Raw genomic sequence first — 15,889 nt, forward strand, 5'->3', positions numbered from 1 at the left:
AACACTTGTCCCTTTACCTCCCCCCACGACTCCATTCAAGGACCCAAGCAGTCGTTCCAGGTGCGACAGAGGTTCACCTGCATCTCCTCCAACCTCATCTATTGCATCCGCTGCTCTAGATGTCAGCAGATCTATATCGGTGAGACCAAGCGGAGGTTGGGCGATCGTTTCGCCGAACACCTCCGCTCGGTCCGCAATAACCAACCTGACCTCCCGGTGGCTCAGCACTTCAACTCCCCCTCCCAATCCGTATCCGACCTCTCTGTCCTGGGTCTCCTCCACGGCCAGAGCGAGCAACACCGGAAATTGGAGGAACAGCACCTCATATTCCGCTTGGGGAGTCTGCATCCTGGGGGCATGAACATTGAATTCTCCCAATTTTGTTAGTCCTTGCTGTTTCGTCCCCTTCCTCAGCCCTCCTGCTGTCTCCTCTCATCCCCCAGCCTTCGGGCTCCTCCTCCTTTTTCCTTTCTTCTCCCCGCCCCCCCACCCCCCATCAGTCTGAAGAAGGGTTTCGGCCCGAAACGTTGCCTATTTCCTTCGCTCCATAGATGCTGCTGCACCCGCTGAGTTTCTCCAGCTTTTTTGTGTAGCATCCAATAAAAACGTTTTTTTTAAAAAAACTTTCATCCGATGCCCCCCCCCCCCCCCCCCCCCCACTCCATTCATTGGCTCCGGGGATCACAGACGCCACCACCCAACATTTTACAAAAAAAGATTCCAGAACTTTCCTCTGACGCCGGCCCCAGGTGAATGGTGGATTATTGCATTGGGGGAATGGGGCCCAACGGGTCCCTCTTGGGCTAGAATCTATCTATATATTAAAACTGTGTGTGTGTGTGTGTGTGTGTGTGTGTGTGTGTGTGTGTGTGTGTGTGTGTGTGTGTGTGTGTGTGTGTGTGTGTGTGTGTGTGTGTGTGTGTGTGTGTGTGTGTGTGTGTGTGTGTGTGTGTGTGTGTGTGTGTGTGTATGTGATTTGGCCTTTGATTCCTTGTTCCGTCAGCACCACACACAGAATCTCTGTCATTTTTTCCATTTCGCTAGCGATTTCACTTGTACATTCAATCATCCACTCCTCAAAACATTTGGACTTTTGTATGTCCCACATGTCGACCAATCCAGGCACACCTCCCTCCAAGTACGCTCGTGCCACTGGACTCCAGCCCGCCCGCCTGCCCGCCCCCCACTTCACCTCTCTCCCCCATCTTCTCCTTCCTCTCCCGCCCTTCACCCCCACACTGCCCTCTCCCCCCCCCCCCCCCCCCCCAGTACTCGGGGTATGAAGCACCGAGTATGCAAGCCCATGGAGCTCAGAAATGTCCAGAAAGTTCTGCAGAAGCCCGCCCGCTGTGGCCTTGCTCGGGGTCCACGCCCGTCCACATCCTTGCTCGGGTCCGGCGCCTGATAGGGAGGCTGCTGCCGCCGCCCAAGCCCGGTTTCGGCGCCCGCCCGCACCGCAGCCTCGCTCGGGGTCCTCAGGTCGATCCCCTCCCATGGCCTCCCTCGATTCCATGTCTGCCGCCCAGCGCCTGGTGGGGAGGCTGCTGCCTCTGCTGGAGCACAGCCTGGAGCTGGAGTGAGGGCCACACCTCTCTCCCCCTCTCCTCTCCTCCTCCCCTCCCCCACCCTCTCTCCTCCCCCCTTTCCATCTCCCTCTCCTCACCCCTCTCCCTCTCCTCGCCCTCCTCCTCCCACACCCATCCCCCTCCCCCCCACCCCCTTCCCTCTCTCCCCCACCCCCCTTCCCTCTCCTCCCACCTCCCTTCCATCTCCCCCACACCCTTCCCTCTCTCCCCCTCCCCCTTCCCCCTCCTCCACACTCTTCCCCCTCTCTCACCCCTACCCCATCTCCCTCCTCCCCCCTCCCACACACCTCTCTCCTCCCCCCTCTCTCCTCCCCCACCCCTCTCTCCTCCCCATCCCTCTATCCTCCCCACTCTCCATCTCCAACTCCTCACCCCTCTCCCTCCCCCCACCCCCCTTCCCTCTCTCCCCCACCCCCTTCCCCCTACCCCTCTGTCCCTCTTCCACCACTCCCCCTACCCCTCCCTCCCCACTCTTCCACTTCTCTCCCCCTTCCCACACCCCTCTCCCTCCCTCCCCCACCCTCTCTCTCCCCCCACCCCCTTTCGCTACCCCTCCTTCCACCACTTCCCCTAACACCCTCCCCCTCCCCCCTCCCCCCCACTTCCACCACTCCCCCTACACCTCTCCCCTCCCTCCCCATTCTTCCACCCCCATCTCCCACCTCCCCATCTCCCTCCCCCATCCCTCTCTCTCCCCCCCTCCCTTCCCTCTCCCTCCCCACTCTTCCACTCTCTCCGCTCTCCTCCTCCCTCCACACTCTTCCCCTCTCCCTCCTCCCTCACCACCCTCTCTCCTCCTCCCTTTCCCCCTCTCTCCCCTCTCCCTCTCTCCTCACCCCTCTCCCTCCTGAGTGCTGGAATATTGCGTTGGGGGAATAGGTTGCATTGGGGGAGCGGGTGAATGGTGGAAACGGGTTGCGTTGGGGGAATGGGTGAGTGGTGGAATATCGCGGTTGGGGAACGGGCCCAATGGGTCCCACTAGGTCTAGTATCTATCTATCTATCTATCTATCTATCTATCTATCTATCTATCTATCTATCTATCTATCTATCTATCTATCTATCTATCTATCTATCTATCTATCTATCTATCTATCTATCTATCTATCTATCTATCTACTATAAAAATTCTGGTCTTGGATGTGTGTGTTATTGTGTGTGGTATTATTGTGTGCTGTTTGTCTGTGATTCACACCTCGAAAACACGACGCACTAACGGTGAAATTTTTACATATTCCGATAGAGATTTATGCCATGATGTCAAAAATCGACTCATCTGAAAATTTGATGCATTATTTCGAGTTATTTATTAAAATTGTTCACGAATCTGAAATCATTTATAAAGTTAACGAGCTGATGACGTCACAATGGCTCTGCTCCTCGCGGCCCGCTGCACACAGTTTTCAACGCGCAGCCTGCTGGGCACTGTTTTCCATGCGCTGCGTGTTACGTCACACCCACCCCTCCACCGACTCGCAGTTGACTCGTACTCGGCCGGCCTTCCGTCCGACCCGCTCCGCCCACAGCCCAGCCGCCCCCCCCGCAGGGATTTGGATTGAAGCCGCTGCACACAAAATAATTTGGTTGGGCTTCCGAGGGCTTCAGAGGTCCTGCGAGGTCCCAAGGGTTCCCTGGGCCCGCTGCCCGCTAGCTGTCGGCCCAGCACGCTCAGTGTCCGCGCCGCCCGCTCGCCCTCTCCCTCTATCTCTCCCTCTCCCCCTCCTCTCCCCCATCCCCACTCCTCTCCCCCTCCTCTCCCCCCTCCACTCCCCCTTCCTCCCCTTCCTCTCCCCCGTCCCACTCCACTCCCCCACTCTCCCTCCTCTCCCCACTTTACCCCACTGTCCCCCCCTCTCCCACCCCCTCTCCCCCCTCCTCCCTCTCCCCCTCTCCCCTCTCCCTCTCCCTCTCCCCCCCCTCACCCCCCCCTCCCCCCCCCCTCCCCCCTCTCCTCCCTCTCTCCCTCTCTCTCCCCTCTCTCCTCCTCTCCCTTCTCTCCCCCTCTCCCCCTCTCTCCCTCTCTCCCCCCAATCCCACCCCCATCCTCCTCCCCACCCACTCCCCCTCCACCCTATCCTCCTCCCCACCCACCCCTCCTCCCTCCCCTTCCCCCGATTACAATAAAAATCGTAAAAAATGCCACTTCTGGCACCCACTGTCAATCGCCGGCGGCGAGGAGAATAAAGCAGAAGGAGCGGAATGAGCAGACTGTTGAGCGAGTTCAGATTGCGCAGAGTGAGCAGTGTGCAGAGAGAGAAGCGTGTAGAGTGAGCAGCGTGTGGGCTGCTTCTGCAGCGACCAGCACGACGAGCCGGGAGCCGTTGACTGGTACCGGGAGCCGTTGAGTGAAGCCGGAGCCGGACCGGGAGCTATTGAGTGAGGCCTAAAGCTGAAGGTCCGGGGTGAGCAGAGTGTGGGGTGACACCCCCTCCCCCACACCACCCTCCTCCCCTCCCACCGCACACCCACCTCCCCTCCCACACATGAAGAGGAAGGGGGGGAGTGGTGGGGATGAGGGGAAATGATCCGCGCTTGCACGGTTAGGGGCTATGGGTGAGTGGTGGAATATTGCTTTGGGGGAACAGGTTGCATTGGGGGAACAGGTGAGTGGTGGAATATTGCGTTGGGGGCGCCTGTCTCTGGGGTGAGCGCCGACGCTGCGTTTAGGGACCAACCCTCCCGTGTGACGCTATGTTCCTCCCCCCACGTTGGGGGATGGGTTGTGTTGGGGGACCAGGACTCCCGTGTGAATGGGACCCAACGGGTCCCTCTTAGTCTAGTATACCTATAAAAGTCTCATCTTGCATGTGTGTCTGTCTGTATGTTTTGTATTTTCCTCTAAAAGCTACATTCTAGCGCTTAACTTTTTACATATTCTAACTCACATCTTTCCCATGCACGCCATACTCAGGTTCACTTAAGATTTCATCCTATATTTTACAGGTTATTCATGATTTAAAAATGTTTTAAGCCAAAAACTACCTTACAGAGGGCCCTTTTCCAGAAGCTTCCAGTGATGATGTCACAATGCCACTCACAGGCGACCAACCACAATTAATCTAATTTACAAATGACATCACAATGGGACGTTGCCAACGGTAACTGCAACTTTTTGCAGGAGTTTCCAGTGGGAGCTTCCAGTGATTATGTCACAATGCCACTCACAGAGCACCAATCACATTGGGCTCTCAAGCTGCCAAATGCCACACCCCCAGCCCTCTCCCTCTGTCACAATGCCATTCACAGAGCACCAATCACATTGGGCTCTCAAGCTGCCAAATGCCACACCCCCAGCCCTCTCCCCCCCCCTGGGTTATTCACACCCCCCGCCCCCTCCCCCCCGGATTATTCACATCCCCCGCCCACCCCAACAGTTGAGTTAAACAGAATATTCCAACACTTTCCAGTGACGTCAGGTATTCACGACCCTGCCCCCCCCTGTTATTCATGATTAAAGTTTCAAAAAAGCCAAAACCACCTTTTAAAACACCAGCTTCCAGTGATGTCACAATGAGCCCCCCCCCAACAACGGTAGAGTGAAACAGAATATTCCACCACCTTCCAGTGACGTCAGGGCGAGGGCCTCATTTCAAAAACAGCTTCATCAGCTCCCTGACGGTCACTTCTGCACTGCTTGAGGTCGACTCAACATCGACTTCTGCAACACTTGATTCTGACTACTTCATTTTCGCCATCTTTAAAGATAAGATTTATTTTAAAACACCTCGTGGTTTAAAAAAAAAGAATAACCTTGCTTTTATTCACTTTCTCGGCTCCGCTCGCTCGGCTCAGCCCCACTCGCTCGGCACGGGCTCCCCCGCTCGCTCGGCTCGGCACGGGCCCCCCCGCTCGGTCAGCTCGGCCCGCCTTGCTTTTATTCACTTTCTCGGCCCCGCACGCTGGCCTCAGCCCCGCTCACTGGGCTCGGCACCGCTTGCGTTGGGGAAACGCGTTACGTTGGGGGAACGGGTGATAGGGGTGATTGGCTCCGGGAGGCGCCAACGCCGCGTTCGGGGACCAATCAGCACGTGTGATGCAGCGTTCTCCCCCCACCCCACGTAGGGGGATGGGACCCAACGGGTCCCACTTGGTCCAGTATATATATATATAATTTGATATTATTCATCTTGTTATCTTGTTTTTCTATTTGCGCAAAAACGGTACACGATAGCGCTATGATTTTTCAGCCCCTTACTCACGATTCTCCTGTGCTGCTGATGCAACAAGTTTTGTTCTTTTGATGCTATATTTTAAAAGTTATTAAGTTTTAAACTTCTTAAAAACCGTGCATGCGCAGATTGGTCTCCTCTCTTGTCAGTCACCGCCACGGCCGGGATGGAGACGCCCCTTCGCCGCACTGATTGCCCAGCATTGCCCGGCGCCTCAGTCAGTCAGCAGTGGTCGGAGGGGATGTTTACAGTTGTCGGAGGGCACAGCCACAGCCACAGCCGCAGCCGCCGGAGGACACAGCCCGCAGCGAGGAGAATATTACAACGTGAAAGGGAAAGCTGAAGGAGTGGAGTGAGCAGTTGTGCTGCACCACTAACACTCCGCCGGGTGTAGAGTGGCAAACCTGATCCTTGGTTCCAGTCGTCATCCGTCCCCACCCCTTTACTGCCTGCACTCCTTCAAGTAAGACTGACAGAAAAAGCTAGAGTAACTCAGTGGGACAGGCAGCATCTCTGGAGAGAAGGAATGGGTGACGTTTTGGGTCAAGACTCCCCCCAAATCTAAGTAGTATTAGAGCTTATTGGAGGTTGTAGTGTTGAACAGTCTGATGGTTGTTGGGAAACAAGACTTTGTTTTGTAAGTATTTAGCAAAATATAATTATTGTCAAAGCTTTTTGACAAGAGCTGCATCAAATGTTAGGCTCGGCCAAAAGAGAGGGAAGGAAACGTGAGGGAGGGATTGGGGGAGGGGAGGAGGAGAGGGGAAAGAAGAGGGAGGATGAAGAGAAGGGGTGGGAGTGCTGGGGATGGGGGGAAATGAGCCGCGCCTGCGCAGTTGGGGGCTATGGGTGAGAGGTGGAATATTGCGTTGGGGGAACGGGTTGCATTGGGGGAACGGGTGAGTGGTGGAAAATTGCGTTGGGGAATGGGTTGCGTTGGGGGACCAGGCCTCCCATGTGACAGGGACTGGGTCCCACTTAGTCTAGTACCTCTACAAAATCACCTCTCAGCCTCCTGTGCTCTGAGGAATAAGGTTCTGGCCTGCCGAACCTCTCCCTGAGTCCTGACAACATCAGAAGTTACAGAATTTAACTGTTTGTGAGGACATTGCATATCATTGTAATGCTGAAGCTCCCTGGTAACTCTCAGTTCATTTGTTTATAATTAGTTGATCGATCTAACACCTTCTGCAGACCATGTGCAATTTTCTTGACGTAAAATATGTATTTTAATATTCATAAGACAAATAAGCTTGTCAAATTTAATCAAGATTCATTGCAGTGGATTGTGGCTATAAAAATATTCCAGTTTTCTACTTTTTTTGGAATATGGTCTTTTGAATACTTCTGAGAATTAAACATGCTTAGTTAACTTTAGAGATACAGTCTATAAACAGGCCCTTCGGCCCACCAATTCCATGCCGGCCATCGGTTATTCATTCGCACACGTTTCTATGATATCCCATTTTCTCATTGACTTCTTACATGTTAGCGGCAATTTTTTTACAGAGGCCAATTAACCTGCAAACCCACATGTACTTGGAATGTGGGAGGAAAGCAGAGCATCCAGAAGAAACCCATGCTATGACAGGGAGAACGTGCATACTCCACACAGATAGCATTCATGGTCAGGATGAAACACAGGTTTCTGGCACTGAGGCAGCAACTGCCAGCTGTGCCACTGTGTTCTAGTAGCTATTGCTGTAATTGAATGAAAACTGTTGCAGAATAGTGTGTTCTGTTGTTCTTATTAACTATAGCCCCACTGAGTATTGTAGGGCTCAATACTAGGTCAGTGACGATGGGCAGTTTTCTCCATGATGCCACAATCAATCGTCCAGAATAGCTTTTCCTTCCAGTTGAAAAGGTTCAGGCTGATGAACAATCATCACTCAGGCGACGGGAATGACGAAAGCTGGGAGACTGAGATTTACTGGCTTAATGGATCCACTGCATTATGCTGCTCTAATCGGCTATGTAAAGGAGGTCAGCTTCTTCCCGAGAAATCTTCCTCTTTGTTTGTAATTGCATCCACCATGATTTAAGTAAATGGACAGCGTTAAAGGATAATTTCAATGTGTAAAGAATAATTTTACAGTTACTGCTTACAGCATCAGAAAATTAGGTAAACAACAATTCTGTATAGAGAGGCAATCAGTGCTTCTAATTTGAATTTGCATAGTAACTGCAAATCCAAAAATAAAGTTGCTGGTTACAGTTTATTTTGACATCGCTTTAGACATGTGCTACGTTGAAAAATAAATAATGGTTTATTTATTAGCTGTGTATCATGCAAGGTTGTAATGACAAGAAAGGAGTGGTGTGTGTGTGGGGGGGGGGGGGAGAGAAAGAGAGAGAGAGAGAGAGGGAGAGAGAGAGCAGGGGAGTAGGGAAAATTAGGAGGAGGAATTTACCATTCCCAATAGAGTTTCTAACCGCAAACATATACTGTCAATCTCTTCAGAGATGGTTGGTGACAAACTTGTTTGTTTTGTTTTGCTGATGGAGTAAACATTTTATTTTACAGATTTCTTTCACAAGATCAATGAGCTTTGAGTAGACCTAATGATCTAGGAATTGTAATGTACAGGACTTGATGCTGCAAAATATTTCTGAATAATGCCACTAATTGGTCTAAAAGAGTATCAGAGGTTTGAATGTCAGTTTAATTGATGAGGCTAGTGCATGGTTCTTGGTTCTTGGTTGCTTGGTCCTCCAAAATATTCCAAATGGAATTTAAACTGGAGGTGGTGAAGGGAGGGCTTAAGCCAGAAAGGGTTATTGGGAAGAAAGAGCTACTTTAAATTTAGTTGCATCTGAGTCATGGCATAAGAGTTTGTTAATTTATCTTGTATAATATCTGATTTTGGAATGCTACTTCAATCTTTACTTCTGCTGTATTCATTGTTTATGAATGTGCTAATATGCGGCTTGCAAAGGCATGCAGCCTTGCATGATTATCAATATTGGTGTTGTTAGAGTAGATCTGTAGTTTCTGGGAACCAATGGCATGACACAGCTCAGTGGATTGTAAAGGTCGCAGCTCTGCAAATCCCATATGGCAATCAACCCAACATTACTGTTGCAATAAAGAGAAATAAGATCAGTCACTGAGCTACTGCTGTGGTAATGACAGTTTTAAATATCCATTAGGCCAATGAATTGAATGTCACCGGGAAAACTGATTGGTGTATTATAAATCTGCTTGTCGAAGATCAGTGAGAATCAGCTTTGCTGGTGTTCGGTAAATGTCGAGCTACGAAATATAATAAATCTTAACAAGGAATTTATTTTATAATGTATTCTTAAAGGACATCATTTTAGAACAGGAAACAATAAGGGATCATGTCTCCTGTAGCCTTTACAGTGGGTCCTGATGAAATAAATATGATAGTGTCTTGCTAAATTAATGAATGCTTGCAAGAATTAAGCACGTTTTGTATCTTGACTTTTAAATATATGTGGTGATAATTCCAAAATTCACATTTTAGTGGAAGCCGGTTCTGTGTAAATTCTTTAGAGCATTTAATTACTGTCATTTTATTTTAATTCTTAATCTATTACTTGTTATTTGACTAAAATTTTTTGTTATTTTTTCCGAATGGTTAAAAACTATGGTTACAAAAAGATGGTGGTTGATTTTATACATTTACACTAGATGCTATTCTTGGGAGGTATATGTATAAGTAAATCAATTTAGTTTAATTCTTTAGGAGGATATGTTGCACGTGCCAAAATTTGCTGCAGTGTTTTAACACATTTTGAAGTGATTACTCTTTGAGTAATTGTTTTTAATTGCAGGCGGCTCTTGTTTTACTTCCTTTATGAGAAATTATTGGAATGCTTTCAAATCAATCCAAATGAAACATACAAGATCAGGCTCTGAGAAGATATTGCAATTATCTTTTTGCCTTTCTGAGATTGAATCCCAATAATTGGCTAATAATAATGGTGCAACCCAAATGACTAATTGTGGTTAAAATTTCCATAAGTTTTACGATTCCTTTGAATAGAGACATGTCTGGATGCAGGCTGAAGTTATTTGGAACTAGGCAGATTACGATGTCATTAGGCAGGAGCTAAACAGGGTAGATTGGGAGCAGTAGTTATTGGGTAAATCTACATATGACATGTAGGAGTTGTTTAAAGGCCAGTTATTCAAAGTGCAGGATCAGCATGTTCTAGTAAGGAGGAGGAATAAGAACGGCAAGGTAAGGGGACCATGGATGACAAAGAAGGTTGTAAACGTGGACAGGAAGATGAAGGAATTGTATGTCAGGTGGCATCAGCCAGGGCTTCTGAGGAATCTAAAGTGAATAGGAAAGAACTCAAGTGGGCAATTAGGAGGGCCAAAAGGGGCCATGACATGTTATTGATGTGAAAGATTAAGGAAAATCCCAAACCTTTTTATAAATGCGATTTCAAAACAAGAGGGTGACCAGGGAAAAGGTAGGACTGCTCAAGGATAAGGCAAGGAAGGAGGTGGTTCTGAATCTCTGGAAGGGTAATAAGGTTTATGCTGTGGCAATTTGAGATCAAGAAGCAGGTGATGCTGAGGCTCTTGAAGAGCATTAAGGTGGATGTCCCCAGGACCTGATGGGATCTATCCCAGGTTATTAAAAGAGGCAAGAGAGGAGATTGCAGGGGCCCTGACGAGGATCTTTATTTCTTCTCTAGCCACAGGTCAGGTCCCAGAGGTCTGGAGAGTTGCCAATATTGTTCCTTTGTATAAAAAAGAAGTGGTGAGAATCCACAGAACTATAGGCCAGAGGTAGGGAAACTATTGGAGATAATTCTTTGAGATAGAATTTAGTAGAGAATTGTCTAATTGGGGATAGCCAGCACGGACCTGACACAGAGTTGACAAAGGTGATTTATGAAGGTAGGGTGGGTGGATGCTGCACACATTATTAAAGCTTTCGATAAGTTCCTTCATGGTAGACTGATCCAGAGGATTAAGATGTATGGCATTCACAATGACTTGGTTGTATGAATTCAGAACTCCCTATTTCATAGAAGACAGAGGGTTTTGGTGGAAGGCAGATATTCTGGCTGGAAGTCGATGACCAGTGGAGTTCTGCAGGGATCTGTGCTGGGATCTCTGCTATTTGTGATATAGATAAATGACCTGGACGTAAATGTGGATGGGTTGGTTGCTGACGACATCAAAATTGGAGGAATTGCAGACAGTGAGGAAGGCTGTCAGAAAATTCAGCCGAGGGAATCAAGAACCAGAAGACATAGTTTTAAGGTGAGAGGGGAAAGACTTAGTAGGAATCTGATGGGCAAACCCTTCAGCTAGAGAGTGATCTTTATCCTGTTCAGTGAAGGTGCCAGGCCAAGTAGATACAGTGGTAAAGAAGGTATATGGTATGCTTGCCTTGATGGCTGGGGGCATAGAATATACGTCTGGAAGTCATGATGCAGCTCTGTAGGACTGTGGTTCGGCCACATTTGAAGGACTCTGTGCAGTTCAGGTCACTACCCCACTACAGGAAATATGTGGAGGCTTTGGAAAGGGTGCAGTGTTTTACCAGAATGCTGACTACATGAAAGTTTTAGATGCTTTGGTGAGGGTGTAAATGAGGTTTACCAGAATGCTGCCTGGTTTAGAGGGTTTTGGCTACAGGAAGAGGTTGGATGGACTTGGATTGTTTTCTCTGGAACATCAAACGTTAAGGGATGGGTTGATAGCGTCTATAAAATTATTGAAAGACATTGATTGGGTAGACAGTCAGAACCTTCTTCCCAGGGTGGAAATGTTCCACCTTAGCTCTCTAGCTGAAGGGCGTAGTTATAAATTGAGAGGGGGAATGTTTAATGGAGATGTGTGAGGCAAGTATTTCACAGTATTTCACAGTAGTGGGGGGGGGGGGGGGGGGGGGAATGCAATTTGAGGGATGGTGGTGGAGGCAGATATGATGGTGGCAGTTAAGATCGGCACGTGGAGGCAGAGGAGATCAGTTCAGCTAGGCATAGTGTTTGGCACACACATTGTGGGTCAAAGGAACGTTCCTGTGCTGGACACATTTATGTTCTATGTTCCCTTTCAGAGTCATACAGCACAGAAACAGGCCCTTTGGCTCAACTTTTCCTTGCTGAGCTAGATGCCCCATTAAAGCTAGTCTCATCTGCCCATGTTTGGCCCATATCCCTCTCAATTTTAACTGTCCATATACATGTCCACATGTATTTTAGAAGTTGTTATTGTACCCGTCTCATCTACCTCCTCTGACCTGTTGACTTATTCCAGTGTGCTGTGTGCTTTTACTTCCTTTGACAACTCATTCCATATACCCACCACACTCTGGGTGAAAAAGTTATCCCCCAGGTTGTCATTAAATCTTTCCCCTCTCACCTTAAATCTAGGTTTCTTTATTCCCCTACCCTGAATAAAAGACCTTGTGCATCCACCCTATCTATTCCAATGATGGTCTTGTACACAGGCGGCACAGTGGTGTAGCTGATAGAGCTACTGCCTCACAGCTCCGGAGACCCGGGTTCGATCCTGATCTCTGGTGCTGCCTGTGGAGAGTTTGCATGTTCTCCCTGTGACCACATGGGGTTTCTTTGGTTTCTTCCCATATCCGCAAAACATTTGGGTTTGTAGGTTAATTGTATATTGTTTCCAAGATATCAGGATGGAATTGAGAAAATGGGATAACATAGACTGTTTGTGAACGGGTGATTGATGGTCTAAGTGGAATCGGTGGGCTGAAAGGCCTGTTTCTATGCTGTATCTCTATCTCGAAACCTCGATAAGATCACCCCTTAACCACCTGCATTCCAACGACGAAAGTCTTAACCTGCTCAAGGAAAGGTGTGGAGGACTTCCAGTGTTTCCTAACCAGAAGCCTTGGAGGAACCAGGAGATCCGCATTCTTCTGAGGACCAGATCCCGGGCATTCAGGTCTGGTGATGCAGAGGTTGAAAAGAAGTCCAGATACGACCTTGACAAGGCCAACAAAAAGGCCAAAAGGGACTTCCGTTCAAAGCTGGAGGATGGGGTGGATGTTCGGCAACTCTGCATCAAGGAGAAACCAGGAGGCAGCTCAAGTGACAGCGAAGTTTCATTCCTTGACGAGCTCAATGCGTTCTACGCATGCTTTGATAGGGAGAACACCTCAAGGCTGCGTGCTCAGCTACCTGCTCTACTCATTCTATACTCATTACAAACTTCATCTTCAAGTTCGCTGATGACACCACCGTTGTTGGACGAATTACAGATGGTGATGAGTCAGAGTATAGAAGTGAGATCGACCGATTGACCAAATGGTGCCAGCACAACAACCTGGCTCTCAATATCAGTAAAACCAATGAACTGATTGTGGACTTTGGAAGAGGAAAGATGAGGACCCACAATCCTGCTTATATCAATGGGATGATGGTGGAGAGAGTCAAAAACTTCAAATTCCTGGGCGTGCATATTTCCGAAGATCTTTCCTGGACCCGGCACACTGATGCAATTATAAATAAAGCACATCAACGCCTCTACTTCCTGAGAAGATTACAGAGATTCGGTATGTCAAGGATGATTCTCTTGAACTTCTACAGGTGTGCAGTAGAGAGCATATTGACTGGTTGCATCATGGCCTGGTTCGGCAACTTGATCGTCCAGGAGAGGAAAAGACTGCAAAAGAGTGGTGAACACTGCCCAGTCCATCACCGGCTCTGACCTCCCCAGCATCGAAGAGATTTATTGGAGTCGCTGCCTCAAAAAGGGAGCCAGCATCATCAGAGACCCACACCATCCTGGCCACACACTCATTTCACCCCTGTCATCGGGAAGAAGATACAGGAGCCTGAAAACTATAACGTCCAGGTTCAGGAACAGCTTCTTCCATCCAGCCATCAGGCTATTAAACACTACAACCTCAAATAAGCTCTGAACTGCAATAGATTATTATTATTGCACCACTATTGTTTGTTTTTTGAGTATATATGTGTGTGTGTATATAAATATATATATATACATATATACACATACATATATATACATACATATATATACACATACATACATATATATATACACATACATATATATTTCCTCTCGTTTATCATATTGTTTCCAGAGTGCCAGATTTAAATATTCTGTTGTGCAGCAGCAAGTAAGAATTTCATTGTTCTATCTCGGACATATGACAATAAAACACTCTTGACTCCCCCTATAGCTCAGGACCTTGAGTCCTGGCAATCCTCTCTGCACTCCTTTCTACTTTGGTCCTCTCCTCGTTCTCCTCAAAATGCATCATGCCATCAATTTTTGTATCATCAATAAACTTTATATGAGTGTGGGTTTATTATTGTCACGTGCACCAAGATACAGAGGGCAACATTTGATTTGCATGCTGCCCAGGCAGTTTATACCATACATGAGGACATGAGGTGAGAGGTTGGAAGTCGGTAAGGAAGGTGATGGAATAAAGTGCAGTGGATAGGATGGGCTGAGCAGAGCTAGGAGTGAGGAAGGAAAGTTGGATTGAAATGCATTTATTTTAATGGGAGGGGCCTGACGGGGAAAGCAGATGAACTCTGGGCATGGATCGGTACGAGCAACTGGGACATTGTAGCCCTAGCTAAGAGAGGGATAGGACTAGCTGCCTAATGTTCCAGGATACAGGTGTTACAGGCAAGATAGAGGTGGTGGTAAAAGATTAGGGGTGTTGCTTTATTGATTAAGGAGAACGTCACAGTAGTAGTCCAAGATGACGTTTCAGATGGTTCGTCCAGTGAGGCTATATGAGTAGAGCTGAGTAATAAAAAATGGATAATCACTTTGTTGTGAGTGTACTATAAGTCCCCAAATAGTCAATGGGAATTAGAAAAATAAATATGCCAGAAGTTTGCAGGCAGCTGCAAGACTATTAGTCCCAGAGTTATCATAGCAGGGGATTTAAACTTTCCCAATATATACAAAGACTGCCATAGTGTCAAGGAATAAGACAGAGTAAAATTTGTCAAATGTGTTCAGAAAAGTTTCCTCAGGCCATATGTAGAGGGCCATACAAGGGAGTGGCCAAAGCTTGATCTACATTTGGAAATCGGAAAGGGCAAGTTACTGAAGTGTATATGGGTGAGCCTTTTAAGTTAGATTTAAAATAGTTATGCACAAAAACAAAGTTAAAATTCTGAATCGAGCAAGGCCAACTTTGATGGTATGAGACAGGAACTTGCTCAAGTTTATTCAAGTAGGTTGTTTGTGGGCGAAAGAACTTCCAGAAAATGGGATGCTTTTAAAAGTGTGCTGACAAGAGTTCAGAGCATACATATTCCTGTTGGAGTGCAGGGCAGGTAAGAGAAAAGAACCCTGGATGATGAGATATTGAGGCTCTGATCAGGAAAAAGAAGGGAGCATGGGACAGGTATAGGCAGCTGGGATCAAGTGTATCCCTGAAGGTGATCAGGGAACTGAGGAGCATACTAAACAAATCAAGAGGGCAAAAAGGAGGCAGGAGACATCTTTGACTCTTGGGTCTAGGTTTGCATTAGTTTGAATTCTGGATATGCAATCCTTTGACAAGAATGAGGCTTGTTTAGATTTACATAAAGTAAGATTTCCTTATGTGTTGATGTGTTTAAGCCCTTTCCGTATGTCCCAGAGTCCTTTACAGTCAATGAAGTACTTCCAGGGTTGTTACGGTTGTAAAATAGGAAATACTGCAGCTCATTTGCACACACTGCAAGCTTCCAACATGAGCTCAAGGTCATTATAATATGTTTTTTAAGATGTGGTTCTGGGTTAAACCCTTCATCAAAATAGTGCAGTGGGATCTATTGAAGTCATATGAAATTAGGTTTAAATCACATCTGAAAGGTATAACCTCAGGTGGCATAATTCTCCCTCGGTGTTGCACTGGAGTGTTAGTTTTTTTGCCCAAGCATTAGGATTAAAATTTTATGCTATAATGTTTTGGCTCAAAGAGGAAATTAATTGAACCATGGCTCACATTTTTTATTTAGATTTGCAATTCTCCCCTCCTTAATGCCTCTAAAGATTTGTTCCAAATAAAGATATGTAATAATTACAGGGGAATTATATTCAAAAAAGGTAATTTTAATGAATATATATGCCCCTAATTTTGATAATCCACTATTTTTTAAGAAAATATTTAATAATATTCCTATATCCAC

The 15,889-nt window shown here is 47.4% G+C and overlaps 1 protein-coding gene across 3 annotated transcripts in view; it reads left to right on the top strand.

Annotated features, from left to right (window-relative positions):
• The window catches only part of akap6 (A-kinase anchoring protein 6), a 382,452-nt gene that overhangs the window by 35,581 nt on the left and 330,982 nt on the right, over positions 1–15,889 (top strand). Inside the window, exon 1 of one of the 3 annotated variants that reach the window (XM_033027099.1) lies at positions 7,333–7,382. The exons of the other annotated variants lie outside the window; for them this stretch is intronic. The gene's annotated coding sequence lies outside the window, so the exon portion shown is untranslated. Of the gene's footprint in view, positions 1–7,332; positions 7,383–15,889 lie in introns of those variants that run through there. 3 annotated transcript variants of the gene reach the window in all.

The sequence above is a fragment of the Amblyraja radiata genome, chromosome 9 (assembly GCF_010909765.2).
Source record: "Amblyraja radiata isolate CabotCenter1 chromosome 9, sAmbRad1.1.pri, whole genome shotgun sequence".
Taxonomy (NCBI): Eukaryota; Metazoa; Chordata; class Chondrichthyes; order Rajiformes; family Rajidae; genus Amblyraja; species Amblyraja radiata.